General features: G+C 49.7%; 1 protein-coding gene across 2 annotated transcripts in view; it reads left to right on the top strand.

Moving 5' to 3' along the window:
• Positions 1–15,225, top strand: part of Zbtb7c (zinc finger and BTB domain containing 7C) — a 326,309-nt gene that overhangs the window by 180,941 nt on the left and 130,143 nt on the right. For both annotated transcript variants that reach the window (XM_047526755.1, XM_047526756.1), the window contains one exon: positions 5,154–5,215. The gene's annotated coding sequence lies outside the window, so the exon portion shown is untranslated. The remainder of the gene's footprint in view (positions 1–5,153; positions 5,216–15,225) is intronic.

Here is a 15,225-nt window from a genome sequence, read left to right as displayed (position 1 = left end):
GAGAATGCATGTTGGTTGCTTCCAGTTTGGGGCAATTATAAATAAAACTGCTATAAATATCTGCATGGATTTTTTAGTTTTTAAAATGTGGACATGAGTTTTCAGTACGTTTGAGCCAATTCCCAAGCGTGCTTGCTGGATTGTATGATGGGCCTGCTTTTAGCCTTGGAAGGAGCTGCCACGCTGTCTTCCAAGGTGACTCTACTGTGAGAAATGGAAAGTCTGGTGGTCCATTCTCAGAATGCAGCACTTAGCCTTCAGTGTAAAACAGGGATGTAAGAACAGCAGCAGGAGGGGAGAGCAGAGTGGAAAGTTACCAGCAGGTCACACCCAACTGTGACAAGTTCACAGCCCCTTGACAAACAGGGGGAAGGACCAACCTGACAGAGATAAACAGCAAGATGCTCTCAACCCAGAAGAACTTTGTGCCTTAAGAGACAAAGGAAGGTGAGGATAGCTAAAGGTTCATCTCCTTAACTAACCAACAGGAGACAGTAAAACCTAGAAGAGTCTACACCCCACAATACTCAGCCAGTGAGAACCCGGGAAGGGACCTCGTGCACTGGGGAATGCATGCTGATTGCAGCCGCTGGGTGTGCCTGCTTCCTCAGACAGGCAGTAAGATCCCCACTTTTGCTCTGCCTCCTGTGTCTTAGTCCATTCTTTGGGTGTGGGCAGGTGAGCGTGTCTCTCACAATACCATCTTGCATTCCTAAGGTGGCTAATTCAATATCAAAGGAAGAGCAAACTTCAACCCATCCAGCTTAACCTTTAAAAGATTCTGTGAGGAGTGACCCTGCCTTCTTGTCACCAGAGACCCTCTGCTAGCCAACCCCCAGGGTCTCCAAGTCCAAGGCTGATTGGCTGACAGTGACAGCTCATCCCACCAAGCTCTTCCTACCAGTGCTGAGCTGCCTCCATCCCCCAAAGCACTTTCTGTGGACACCAGCTCACTATGTGCTGGCCCTTTGTCAGGCACTGGGGACCTGGCAGTAAGCACAATAGTTGGGATCCTCCCCTCCTGCTGCTGACCTCCCAGGGAAAAGCTAGGCTCACTGGCCTCACCTGAGGCCCAATACCAAGTATGCCCTCCATTTTCTGATCTAATTCTTGCTTCATCCATGTGAGGTTAGAGGTAGGTGTCTTTAGTGCGCCCGTTTTGCTGGTGAAAATCTGATGCACACAGGTTAAGTTACTTGTAAGGTCACACAGCTGCTAAGTGGAAGGGCCAGTCTGGTTCTAAACCATCAGACATTATGGCCTCCTTGGAGCTGCAGACCTTGCCACAGAGACCATCATCTGGCCATCCTGAGGGAATCTCCCAGGTGGGTCTCTGCTTATGCCAGTCATCCTTCAACATCAATGAGCCCTGGTCCCAGTCATAGATGCCTGCTGGGTGACTGCCATGTGCTCATCTCCCAGGTGCAGTGGGGTGATGAACCCCAGGCCCCCACGCCTCCTTCCTATCTGTAAGCCTCCCGAGAGGAGTTTGCAGCTGGGAAGCACACCTTCTAATGTCTGCATTGCCAGCCAGTGGCAGAGACCCCTGGGCATGGCAGAGACCCCTGGGCATGGCAGATACCCAATATCTGGGTCAAAGTTATTCTACCTGCCTGGAAAGCATCACCCAAACGTTAGTTAATAATGATGTTGATATTAGTGTTGTTGCTGTTATTCTATTAGCTTTAATTCTCAACTATTAGTCTTTTTATTGCTCCTGAAAGTCACAAGCAATCCAGAGGTGGAGACATGGTGTTTGTGGTCACACATTCGCAGACAGACGCTGGCTTCCCACCTTTCTATGTCTAACTGCATCCAAGGCAAAGAGAAGAGGGGATGATGATCAGGAAACACGGGATGTCGGAGAAAGCCTTGGCTAACAGCACAGTCTGGTCAAGGGCCAGCCGTTTCTCCTGGGGCTGCAGGCGGGAGCCGGAGCCCCCGCTCTTTGAATGCTGCTTCCATTTAATTTTGCCTGTCTGGGAGAACCAGGAGCATCTGTCCCACAGCGGCTGGCCCTTGACAGACAGTGCCGCTGGTCACAGAGCCAAGAGCTGGGGAGACAGAGCTGGATGATGCCCTTTGGCCCATTTCCAGCCATGCCTGGAGATTTGAGAAAACAAGTCATTAGTCTCGAATATTCCTTAATGATCGAATGGGAGCCAGACAAGCCAGGCATAGGTTTTGCCAGCACCCAGGTCAGTGTCTGGGAAGTTCCCTGGAGTGACTGAGAACCTTGTCCTGGCTGAGGGTGTTCCTGGCGCCTCATTTGCCCTGAGGCACCTGGTAAGTTGGTGGGGGAAGAAGGCAACTGTTGCCTCCAATTGCAAGTTTATTATTTGTTTGAGCTAGAAAGATCATTGAGATCAGTCCCCCTTTACAGAAGGGAAGAGAGAGAAGCAAGGCTTGTTCAGAGCTCCTGTTGAGTTCCTCCCCAGGCCTGTTTTTTTTTTTTTTTTTTTTTTTTTTTTGCTTGCAACACTATTTTTTGAGATTTAAAGCACATTATTCCAAGAAAAAAAAAAAATCCAGGACACTGAAAAAAAATTACTCATGCTATTTATTCACTCTCACTCAGAGAAGTTGTTAGTTCTAATGACCTTTCCAAATTAATAAAATCTGTAAACACTCAATTGTTTATTGCGCACACTGAGGTGCCCCTCTGAATGGCTGCGGGGAACTGCAGGCTGCCTGGAATCTTTAGCTCCAGGGCTCTGCAGCCAGCACACGAACTCTGCACCCTGGGCAAGGGAGCTGCGTTTAGCGTTCCCAGGCAGCCCAGCAACCACCCTGTGCTCCGCCCATGGCACACATAAGGTGCGAGTAACAATCCCTGTCCAGTCACTTGCAGACATGGACGTAAAACAGTACCTAAGCAAGGGCTGGGTTGCTGGCCACGGCATTCAGAGAAAGCAACATTGGGGGGATCTAGAAAGTCCCCGAGAGATGTGGGATTTGATGTGAGCCCAGAAGAAAGAATAGGATTTGGGTCAGTTTGCCCAGGAAGAGTAAGATTGAGGGTGTCATTGAGGCCCACGTGTCCACATGGAGAGTGAGCCAGTTGGGGACATGCAGAAGGTGCTATCCTTGGAAAGAGATCAGGTTCTGGAGGGTGATGGTGTCTAGACTTCACCATGTGGGTACAAGAGAATCCTGCCTCTCAATGTTCCGACCCCCGTGTGAGACTGTACTGCCCGAACACCATGCTTGCCAGCCATGGGTTTCCCTGGCCAAAACCAAATTACCCTTGCAATTTGTTCAACCTCATTCAAAGAAACTGTTAGTACTAGTGGTCTTTCCAAGTTAGCGAAATCTGTAAGGACTCAATTGTTTATTGCACACACTGTAGTGTGTCCTTTAGTCCTGGTGACCGTCTTTCTGTCCAAGCTTGTGAGTGACACTGTCCACTCTGATTTCCAAGATGAAGAGGACAGAAATTTCATAGGGAAAAGCTGTGCCTGTTATATTGCTGGTGCAAGGGGATTTTTAAAAATTGAGGTAAAATATATATAACAGAAAATTTACCATTTTAAACCATTTTTAGTGTGTCGTTCAGTGGTGTTAAATACATTCACACTGCTGTGCAACCATCGCCATTGCCCATTTCCAGAACTTTCCATGTTCCCCAACTGGAACTCCCTCATCCAATGCTAGCCGCCACGCCACCCCCAACCCCCCACAACCACCTTTCCGCTTTCTGTCTCTACCAGTTTGACTCCAAAAGTGCAGTCACACAGGGTGTCTCTTCTTGTGACTGGCTTCTTTCACTCAACACTACGTTCTTGAGGTTCGTTCATGGCACAGCATGGGTCACAATTTCCTTCTTTTCAAGTTAAATAATGTTCCCTTGTATGTATGTATGTGCCACCTTTGGTTTACCGGTTCAGCTTCCGTTGGACACTGGGTTGCCTGGTCCTTCGGGCTATCGTAAACGCTGCTGTGGGCGTGTGTGCATGACATGTTTGAGTGCCTTATGGGAGGTATGTGAACTGAAAAAAAAAATGCTCCAGACTTTCAAATGATGAGGCCTGATTACTGGCCCTCACTGCTGCCGCTCCCCAAGGAGCCGATTGCCACCTGGCTCTTGCACCTGCCTTAGACTCTTGCACCTGAGCAGAGGTTCGCCTTCCTCTCAGCCAGGGCCACAGACTGAAGGCCAGGCCTGCATGCCACACCACACAGAGCCCCCTGCTCTGTGCTGAAGCCCGTGCCAAGACCTCTTTGCCTTCACTTCTTATCCTAAAATACATCAGTCAGGCTGCATTTGTCCCTCGCTGAAGTAGCAAGTGCTTTGTACCCTTGCGTGGTAAGTCCTTTCCCTCACCTTCTAAAATGTATTTAGCCAAGAAAAATCACTCAGGCACAGTCCCCTTCCCATCCACCATCTTCCCCTCCCCTGCTCCCTCCAAAAACGTACGCATGTGTCTCCGCAGAGCTAAAGGGCATCCTGTCGCGAAGCGTCACTACTTCTGTGCATTAATTGCCCAAACTCACATTACAACACATTAAAGCAGTGACACACTCCGGCAGAAGGCAGGAGAAGTCGCGGTGCAGCTTGGCATTGTCATTAACTCAAGTCTTTGGTGTCAACTCCCTCCCGCACCAAGCGTTCCCGCCTGGCCTCCTCGTCAACCTCCGCAATGCATTTTCTGGCCTTTGTTGGTTTGTGTCAGCTCTTGAACATTATTTAAATGTAGTTTGGGGGGTCCATGAATGCAATTACCATTGTGTTATTATTCAGGGCCAGATTGTTAAGATGCAGGCAGCTGTACAAGGAGATGCCCTGCGCTGCGAGGTCCAATTTAGGAGGGCCTCCGGAGCGCGCGCAGGGTTGCTAGGCAACCCCATGCTACAGAAGTGGAGGCCTCTCTCCGGAGTGGGAAGAAGCCCGGCGCCTTCAGGGAATTGGAGGCAGTGGTCAATCCGAGACTGGCACGGCGCCGGGAGCGGGAGGAGGCGGCGTGGGCTGAGCCTACAGGCCTGCGGGAGTGGGGGCGCCCACCCAGCTAGCACATGGTGTTCCCGGGGAGGGAAGAGCTGCTGGGAGCGGGAATGCGGAGAAGGTGCAGAAGCCTGAGGTCGGCCAGGAGCGCGCCGAGGGATGCCCAGAGCAGATGCTAATGTGCTTCTCCATCCCTTTCTTCTCTTTGCAGGAAATGAGCAGGTTGGCCGAAAAGCTGGTGGCCTGAAATTGAAGACTAAGGCGTTGGTGCTTGTGAGTATGAATTTTGCTTGTTTGGTTGTGTGGTGTCACAGCGTTCCTGGCCAGTGTGCAAGTTTCCCTGTCAGGGAAAAGAAGCAAGACCTGGGAGGAATTGGCTTTGGATTCTTCTGGAAGGTGTCTCTTTCTGGGTGGGTTGGACCCTGGCATATAAGGCATCAGATTGAAAGAGGAGACTTGGAACCCTGGCTCTGTCCTCCAAGTGGAGGACCTTCCTGTTGGCTTCATAAGACAGTCGCTCCCTTGGCCTGCTGGTGGGTGACTGGGCAGAGCAGGACTCCTCTGGGAAAACAGGGGGGAGCTTTCACACAGTTCTAAGTTTGCTGCTAGGCCGACCCTATTTATAACAGTAAATTCTCATCTAGACCATGTTATAGCGTGTTAAACTAAGAGCAGTCATATGTACGATCCCTCTACCAGCCTGAGATCCTTAGTTACCTGGGGCCAGGCATTACTGCAGGCTCTGAGCAGGCTAGGAGAGCCAGCAGCCGAGGCTCTGTTTTGGAGGAGCTCCCAGTGTGGGAAGAGAAGACATCGACATCTGAGACAAATAAAGAGCTCTCTGGAAGGGCACGTGGCACAGACGGAGGGACTGGTGCTGCAGAGTGAGGGAAGATTTCCTGGGGAGGAGACTCCTGACCTGGGGTGGAGGAGCAGGCCTTTCCAGGGAGGCAGGACCAGGGCCAGAGGCCCCTCCCAGAACCTGGACAGGCCTGTGTGGAGTGCAGCGCATGGTTCTGAAGGGCTGTGAGATTGTCAGGTGCTGAAGGTTTGGAATAGCTTCTTGAACAGTCCAGATGCAAAGAACCAGGATGCAATGAAGAATCCCTCATCTCTGCAAATAAAATTAAATTTCTGATAGTTTGTCTGCTGCTACATGTGGAAATGACTGCATGGATTTTTCACCGAACTTGACATTGTACTTGAGATCAATGCATACATACACTGGATAGACTACAGGAAACCCTGTACTGGGAATCTGCCCTAGGTCTGAGAGACAGAGAGTAAGTCTTCTCCAAGCAGTGGCACCTGAGGGCCACCAGCACCCCATGGGACAAGTGGTGGCTCATTCCCTGAGCTCCAGGTGGTCACCAAGATCATGCTTCCAGATGTCTCCTTGCCCTTCCCTAGAGCTTCTGGTACCCAGGATGAAGGGCAGCTGGGATTTATTTATTTAACCAAAGTTAATCTGTTATTTGTTCCACGCTAGTTCTGAATCCCAGCAGCAGCAACCAACATTTCCATTGCATTACCAATTTGTAGCACACGTGTCATTCTTGCTGCCTAAGAGCTTCACAAAGACTCTGTCAGCATTCCCATTTTAGAGATTAGGACACTGAGGCTTGGAGTCACTTAATGTTCACTGAGCTCATGAGTGACAGAGCTGAGAAATCCACACTGCCCATGACTGGATCTCTCTCTGATTAAGGAGCAGGCCCTTCTAGGCCTAGTCCTGACTTCTGTGCCTTCATCCTGGAGAGGAAGAGTGATTGTTGTCTGGTCCTGTTGTAGGAATTCCATTCTGGAGACCAGCATTTTGGGTCACTGGCTTTCATGGGCTGTATGTCAGTTGGATGGTCTTCCGCAGGGTGGCTATGGTTTTGCCCTGAAAACAGAAGGCCCTGAGTGCTTCTAGCACCAGGGACACTTTCTGTCAACATGAGAGGGCTCCATGTGGAACCATCAGTAACTGCTTAGTTGGGGCTCCCCAGAAGCATAGCCTGAGGCTTTGGGTGCATGGAATCTTCTAGAGAGAGCACTCTTAGGAAGCACTTGTTAGGGAGAAGGGGAGGCAGGAAAGGGAAGGAGGCCCTGAGCGAGGATGTGCTCTCAGGGTGAGGGTCCTTGACTCCATTCACACATATGGCCCTGTAGCGGCGTCTGGAGACACGGGTCGGGCTTGGGTACCCCATTCACCAGCTGCTGCCTCCCGAGAGTCGCTGGTGGCACAGCCTACATGGCACTGTGTCAGCCAAGAGCAGTGGATCCAGAGACTGTCACAGGTGAAAGCCTCGTACCATGCTCTCGGCAGCTGGCAAGGGGCATGCCAGCAGGTAAAGGGGACCGGTTGCATTTCCTGTCATGCCTACAACTGTCTCTAGTGTGAAGACAGCCACATGTCTTGCTCATCTGACCTGGCAGTCATTCTCACTGCAGTTGGGTTTGCATTTAGGGGTGTAGGTATTAAAATAGAAATTCATAATGCCTTAGTGAGGTACAATGGATGAAAATTATATTTATTTGCGATGTTAAAAAAAGAAGAAAGAAATTCATAATGTTTGCTTTTTAAAATTGAATTTTATTGGAATTTCATTCTTAATAGGTGTTATAATCTTGTGGCTCTAACTTCAAAAATACCAAAAGATCCCCAGTAGAAAGCCCCCTCCCCATCCCTGGTCCTGAGCTGCCCCTCTCCTAAGGACACCCAATATCACCAGAGCTTTCCATAAGTCTATGCTCACAATGACAGTGTGATTTAGATACAAAGTTTTAGTGACTCTAATGTTGTACTGAAAGATACTCTTGGGTCTCAAGAATCAGCAGTTGGGATTATTCCAGAAAGGGCTGAGCTGGAATGTGCCTCCTTTTTTTTTTTTGGAGAATAGTCCATAGCCTGGTCAACCCCCAGTGGAAGATTTAAAATGTTAAACAACTTTGTACACATTTCCAAACTGCTTAATAAGTGAAATAAGAATTGCAAGCTACTATGTTTTCTGAATGCAAATAATAATTATTATTTAAAGCAATCACACGTAGTTTGAGAATACTGTATTGCAGCCCTTGGGATTCCCAAATATTGAAAATAATTTCAAGTTTCACTTAATGCTCTATTTAGTGCAGATTATTGAGGTCCTGCTGCATTTATTATCTACTGTCATTCGCACTTGTTTAATGACTTACCGAAACATGTTTTTGGTTTCCAAAGTATATTTAGATCTACTGCATTGTCAGCACCTTGGGAATTCTCACTGTGCTTTCCTTTGATGAAGTGACTTGATATTATTTGGAGGCACTTTCTCAGCATAGGACCTGGTCAGTGAGGGAATGGGTGAACATCCTGCTGTAGGAGGTGTTGAAACAGTAGTTAGGTCGTCTGTCAACAAAGTTGCACAGGAAACCTCTGCTAGGAGACAGGCAGGCGTAGAGGATGTCCGAGGTCCTATCACAGCTGGGTCTAGTCTCTGCCTCTCTGTGATCATCCTTTGCCTTACAGGCTGTCCAGCCCACACTGCTCGCTTACCTGATGCATTTTCGTCTCCTGGGTTTGTCTAATGCCAATAAATATCCAAATAGAACTTACTTTATAATCTCGTAGGCCAGATGCCTGTGTTTTTCTCTTGCAAACGAGCTCCCTTCTTCCAGTTCTCCTTCATGTTTATGCTCTCTCTCAGATTGCAAGAAATCCTCTAATGTGTGCATGGCCTATTCCAGCCCCAAGACGGATTTTGGTGGCACCCCCATGAGGCCACATGAAAAAAAAATCTCATTTCCGTCCGAGAAATAGAATCATTATCTTGATTGAAATAATATCTTTCCTCAACCTGCAACCAGATAAAGCATCAAATTGGTAGAGTTTCCTTATCACTGCGGAGTTGCAGGACACAGAATAATGGCCTGTCACTGCCTCTGGTGGGCAGGTTCTGTAACACAGAGCCCAAGGCTCCCGGACAGGTTTGCATGATATGGTGTCTGGTACGATGTAAAATAATCCCATCTAGACAAATGTCATTGTATGAAAACAAGAGGGTGGCATAGGGCCGAGAACAGCATCAGTAATAAGCGCAGCCATGACTGTTACTAAGGTAGTTGTGGTTATTAGGCAACATCCACCCCATCTGGGCAGTCGTGGAAACAACCAAACACTGAGCTGTTTTCTCGAACCTTTAGGGTGTGAGTGCTCTGGAGCTCCGTTCCCAGAGCTGAGCTTCCAGGGCTTCTTTTGGACTAAGGGGGCAACTGGGCTTGAGAAGGTGGACCAGGACCTAGCTGTGGTTGTCAAAAGGTCAGCCAGAAGCCAGCAAGCTGAATGACATCTTTGGGAAGGGACTGAAGGGACTGTGGTGGAGAGGGAGAGGGCCTGGATCCCAGGCTTGCCCGCCATTATTACCACGCAGCTTTGGACCACTGGGGCCTTGGTGTCCTCTTTGTTCAGAGAGGGTGGCAGCGGGCTATCAGGAGACTGAGGTGAGGTGGTGCTTGAGCAAAGTCAGAGATATCGGCTGTACCCTCTGTCCTCCCTGCCCCTGTGCACTGCTACAACCCTGGTGGGTCTTCCGGGTGTCAAAATGCTGGCTGTCATGAGGACTCTTTTCTTCTTGTTTTTCTCTCCAATTCCATGCACTCCTTCAGCAGAAGAAAGGCTTTCTTAGCGTTAGAGTGTAGTGCCCTGACTGCAAGTCCAGTCTGTCCAGCCCTCGCTATCCACTTGCCTTGTGGCCTAGCCTCAGTTCCCTCCCTGTGACACCTGTGCAGGGTGATTCAAGGAGATCAGAGGCCAGTCTTTTTGAGCACTTAGCTAACAGGTACTGTTCTGTTTTGCATGTATTAATTCACTTAATCCTAACAACAATAGTGTGCATTAGAAACTTCTAGAATCTGCCTTTTATGAGGGAAAAGGACCAGAGAAGTTCAGTAACTTGCCCAAGGTCACACAACCAGTGGATCATGGAGCTGGGATGTGAAGCTGAGAAGTCAGCTTGGTTGGAGCTCTTAAAAACAAAAGAGTCTGCATCAGGACTAAAAAATACACTCCAAGCACTCTCACTAGACCCTGAGCCATAATCCTATGATGGAATGGAGCTACAATAGTCACATCTTTGTAATGTTTCATGAGGACATTTGAGGCGGTTTCTGTCCCAAGTGGGAGGTTGAATGGTCTTCCAGCCAAGGTGCCTGACCTTGGGTGCGTGATGGCTCAGATGCTTTCTTGTATGGGGTCCTGAAAAGCTGTCCCTACTTTACAGACCCTAGAGCACTGACATATGCAGGACCTGCCTGCCCCTTACTTGTGTCCCTTCTGACCCAGCCCCCTCTTCCTGCAGAGCCCCCCAGGCCCTGGGACTGTGCCCCCAAGCCCCGCCCACTGCCTGCCTCACCCCTCTCTGCAGAATCTTGTCTTCAAGAGCAGTGCTGTCCTGACGGTGAGTGCCTGATTGCCATGGTAATCACCAGCCAGATGGAGTGGTTGTATACTACATCTTCATCTGGATATGAACAGGTGTGTTGGGGAAATCGACACTGATCAACGAGATGGGTCTTGGGGAATTAATATTGAATTTAGGATGCTCACGGAAACAAAAGGAAGGAAGAAGAAATACCTGCTTGCTGTCAAGGTCCCTCCAGCCTGACCTCTGGCCTGTTCCCTAGCAGATGCCTGGTCCTGAGCTCGTCATTCACGTTCCTCCTTGCCCTTCCCTCTCCTCTCCCATGTATACCCGTCTGTCACCTCCCCTGGGAAGCCTGCCTTGGTCCACCCAGCCTCCTCCCACCACCTGCAGCTCCCACATGGGGTCCAGGAAGCCCTGCTCCCAGCTAGCTGGAGGGCCCCAGAGGGAGATGCACTGCTCTGCTGTGTAACCTAGCTGTCAGGTGCTACTCCCACTCAGTCATTCAGGGAACTCTGTCAGCTGGGAACTCTGGTCCCTCCCACAGGCCTCAAGGAAGTGAAGTGTCCACTAAGCTAAGAGCTGAACGATCTTCCTCACGGCGCCATTACAAGGCCGCCACGACATCTCTGGCGGATGCTAGTGCACCCGAAGCCAGATTGGGTGTCCTGCTGGAGACATGGAACTTGCTTGCACTGTGGTTTTTCCTTCCAGAGATAAAGCAGCAATGGAAGTGGAGAAAACTGCAAAGTAGTTTTGATTCTTCAGCCTCAGGGTCCCTGGGCATCACCCCCTCCACCCACTTCAAAATAAGTTCTGACCCTGGAGGTGGGAGACCCCCTCCTGGGGTCAGATGAGGTCTTCCCCTCTGCTCCAAGGCCACCCTCAGGGACTCCAGCGCAGGGTGCAACCCAGGCAAAGGCAGCAGTGGGCCACACCTTGGCTCCACTGCTTTGTCCCGGACCTGCCAGTGTCTCCAATGCAGGGCAGGGGACAGAATGGACTTGACAGGCCTGGCATGAAAGGCCTTCTCCACTTTGAAGTAGACAATGCATCAGAGGAGTTGCCAGACCCGCTCTGACGACGCGACAGGCATTAGCTAATATTTTGATTTTAATAGAATGAATAATAAAGAGCCCCGAGCGTCTCTCGGAACTAATTTTGAAGAACATGTGCTGCCACATGCTCCGCTCATTGAATCGGGCTCCTAAAGAGTTCCAAACAAAAGGCTTTGCCAAGAAGAAAGGCATTCCTCCACCAACTTTTCTCTCTTTTAATTCCCTTCTTGTAACGCTTCTCAGTTAACAGTAAGTTACAAAAAGATGAAATAAAGTGGGAACAGGGAGCAGCACGCCGCAGAGGGGGGCCTGAAGTGGCCGCCCTGCTCTCGGTCTGCCGTGGACCCTCGCTGAGCACGGAACGCAGGGCCTCTCGCACAGACAAAACCCAGACGCGTCATGGGCAGGGCCAGCGCCCTCCACGGGCGTCCGCGTGAGCGAGGGGCCTGCAAGAAATAGGTGGCACATTCCCTGGGCCACGTGAAGGGAGTTGAGTCCAAAAGCCCAAGTGTGGGGGCTCACGAGACCCAGCACAGCACCCAGGGCTTTTAATGCTGGGGAACTGTTCCTCCTTGGGACAGGGAAGGTGGGATGAAGGGCCCCCTGACCCAGACTGAGATGGCTGGTCCAGGGGCACAGTCAGCCTGAGCATCTCTGAAGAAAGGGAGACAAGATATTAAACACCCAACCTTGACCTCCCGTGGAGTTCACGTGAGGCCCCACTGGTGGATTTGACCAGGGAGCCCATTGCTGTGGTCTGCAGGGGTCAAGGTGTCAGCCTCCTGGGGCACAGCAAGGAGTGGAGAAGGGTGCAGAGTGGGCCTGGGGGGGCTGCTGGAAGGCAGTGGCCCAGTACCTCACCCCAGATGCTGCAGCAGGGTGAGGGTCGGCCCAGAGTCCTCCTCAGGGCACGCGTGGCCTGAGGGCCGCTTGCAAGGCCTCCGGGAAAGTTCTCAGACCAAATAAAGACACACAGGCATGCATCACCCCATGCACAAACACACTGCCTGTTCACCGGGATCACAGGTCTCTTTGCCAGGGAACAGTGACACTGTCACAAAGGGTCCTGCTGGGAAAGAAGACTCTGAAATGTCACACTGGATCCTTATTTGGAGAAGAAGTCCATGGAGGGGCCTGGAATAGCTCTAGCAGGGTGCCCCGGTATCCAGGAGTGCCCTTGAAGGAGGTCAAGCCCAAAGGAAAAGCTTTCACAGGTGGGACAGGGTGGGTCAAGGCCGAGAGTCAAGGGCCTGTGTCCCTGAAGCTGAGGCCTGACCAGGGTCTGCAACCCCACAGTGGAGCTTGGCCAGGTGAGAGCCTGCTCAAGGCAGCCTGTGACAAATCCTTGTCCTGAGGTCACAGTCCTGCTCAAGGCCACAGTGCCTCTGGGAAATGGAGGCAGGTCTCAGCTGTGTCCCTGAAAAGTCTTGTGATGAAAATCATCCTTCCTATGGCTGAGGCCTGAACTAAGCACTTCCAGGTGGGATCTCATCAAGGGTCTGAAGGCCCAGGGGTGGCCTCACCCTGCAGAGGAGGAGCAGAGACGGGGGCACAGTCAGTCCCCCAAGGCCACGCATTCAGCCAGATGGGTTTGATTCCATTGTCGTCCCCGAACTGAGGAGTCTGCACCTGCAGAGAAGGGAGTTCCTTGTAAGGGTGGGAACATATATTGAAAAGTTTTATTTTTAATTTTTGAAAAGTAATTTTAAGTTACAAAACAATGGCAAAAAGAAAATCAGGAGCCGAGCATGGTGACACATGGCTATAATCACACCAGCTCAGGAGGCTGAGGCAGGATTGCAAGTTCAAGGTCAGCCTGGGCAACGTAGCGAGACCCTGTCTCAAAATAAAAAATAAAAAAGGCTGGGGATGTAGCACGGTGGTAGAGCACACCAGGGTTCAATCATCAGTACCACGTGCACACGCGCACGCACACACACACACACACACACACACTCACACACACACACTCTCCCTCTTTCTCAAAGCAACAAAAAAGTAATTAAATACCCTTATATTCTTTTTAAATATATTTTTTAGTTGTAGATGGACACAATACCTTTATGTATTCATTTTTCTGTGGTGCTGAGGGTCGTACCCAGTGCCTCATACATGCTGGGCAAGTGCTCTACCACTAAGCCACAACCCAGCCCCCAAATCCCCTTATATTCCTACATCCCAGATTCACCTGTTAAAACATCTCCTGATTGTCTCCATCACCTGTGCTCTATCGTTCACTCAGGTATGCGCTCTTGAGTGCATTTCTTTTTTTCTCTGGAGTCGTTTGAGGGCAAGTTGCATGCATCAGGGCCTGTTGACCCTAAACCCTTCAGCATGGGTTTCCCAAAGATGGGGCACGTTCCCTGACATAGTGTGATTGACCAATAAGTGTAATATTCATACAATACTTTTATCTAATTTACAATTTTTATTCCAACTTTGTCAGTTAACCTCATGATGTTCTTTACAGCATGTCTCGTCTAACAGAGGATTCCATTGAGGCTGGGTATTGCGTTTAGTTATGTCCCCTTAGCCTCTAGTCTGGACATTTCCACAGCCTTTCTTTATCTTTCATGACATGGACATCTTTGAAGAATGAACCCCCCCCCCTTTTGTTTTTAACAAAATGTTCCCATTTTAAGTTTGTCTAATGTTTTCTTATGATTGGATTCAGATTATGTGTTCTTGGTCAGAATCCTGCATAGACTTTCTTGGTTCTTCTCTGGGAACCACATCCAGAGACTCTCACCAGTCTTCATTGATGAGGTTATTTTTTCTTTTCTTTATTTTTCTTTTCTTTTCTTTTCTTTTTTTTTTTTCTTGGTACCAGGTATTGAAACGCAAGAGTGCCTAACCACTGAGCCACATCCCCAGTCCTTTTTATTTTTTATTTTGAAACAGGGTCTTACTAGGTTGCTTATAGCCTCACTAAGTTGCAGAGGCTGGCCTTGAACATGTGATCCTCCTGCCTTAGCCTCCTGAGTCGCTGGCATTACAGGCATATGCTACCTTCCCCAACTGGTGAGGTTAATTTTCATCTTCCAGTCTAGGTATTGTCTGCTTTCTCCACTGTATAATGATTGCTTTTCTCCTTAAAACTAGGAAGCAGTCTGTGGGGAGCATTGTCAAGGCATACAGGTCCCCTGCTCCTTGTGCATCTGCTGATGACTCTTGCTTCATCTGGTCGTTAACACGGTGGTGGCCAATGTTGCTTTTCAAATTCCCACACTGGCTTCCTATCTACCAGTTGGCCTTTGGTGTTCCACCGTAAGCAGTAGAATGTATTATTTGTCTATTTACCATCTTATTAACTCACGTTTTCCTGTTTTGCTGATGGTCTTACTTCTAACTGTCCTCAGACACTTTGGTGCTTAAGTTGTCTCAGGCTTGATGGGTGGGAGCTCCTTCCAGCCACCTCACGGGAGACGTTGCTATGCCGCCATCCCCGTCTTGAGCACATGCTTCTTGCTTTCTGGCCGGAGAAGCTCCAGGCTCACCTCGTGCCTGCCCTGCCCTAGTGCGGGAATCGGTCATTTCTCTGAGGAGCTCTGATTTCTTTATAGTGGGAAATGGGATTAACTGCCAAGATCCGCTGGGCATCTCTGCTTCTCAGCCCCTTCAAGGGACAGACCCTGAAGTCCCCGTGGGCCTGTGCACCTATCCATTTCCATACCTTTCATGCACACTCACATGCATCTAGAGCTCATGTGTTAATATGCATGTACGCGCATGGTCCCATATTAGAAGTCACGAGTCCACACTGATGCCTCCAATTCCAGTTCCTTTCTTCAGGGTTGTTTCCTGCCTGCTCCATCTATTTTGTGACCTTCCACAGTGAAAC

The sequence above is a fragment of the Sciurus carolinensis genome, chromosome 15, assembly GCF_902686445.1.
Source record: "Sciurus carolinensis chromosome 15, mSciCar1.2, whole genome shotgun sequence".
NCBI classification, from domain to species: Eukaryota; Metazoa; Chordata; class Mammalia; order Rodentia; family Sciuridae; genus Sciurus; species Sciurus carolinensis.
This window is presented reverse-complemented; position numbering and strand designations above follow the sequence as displayed.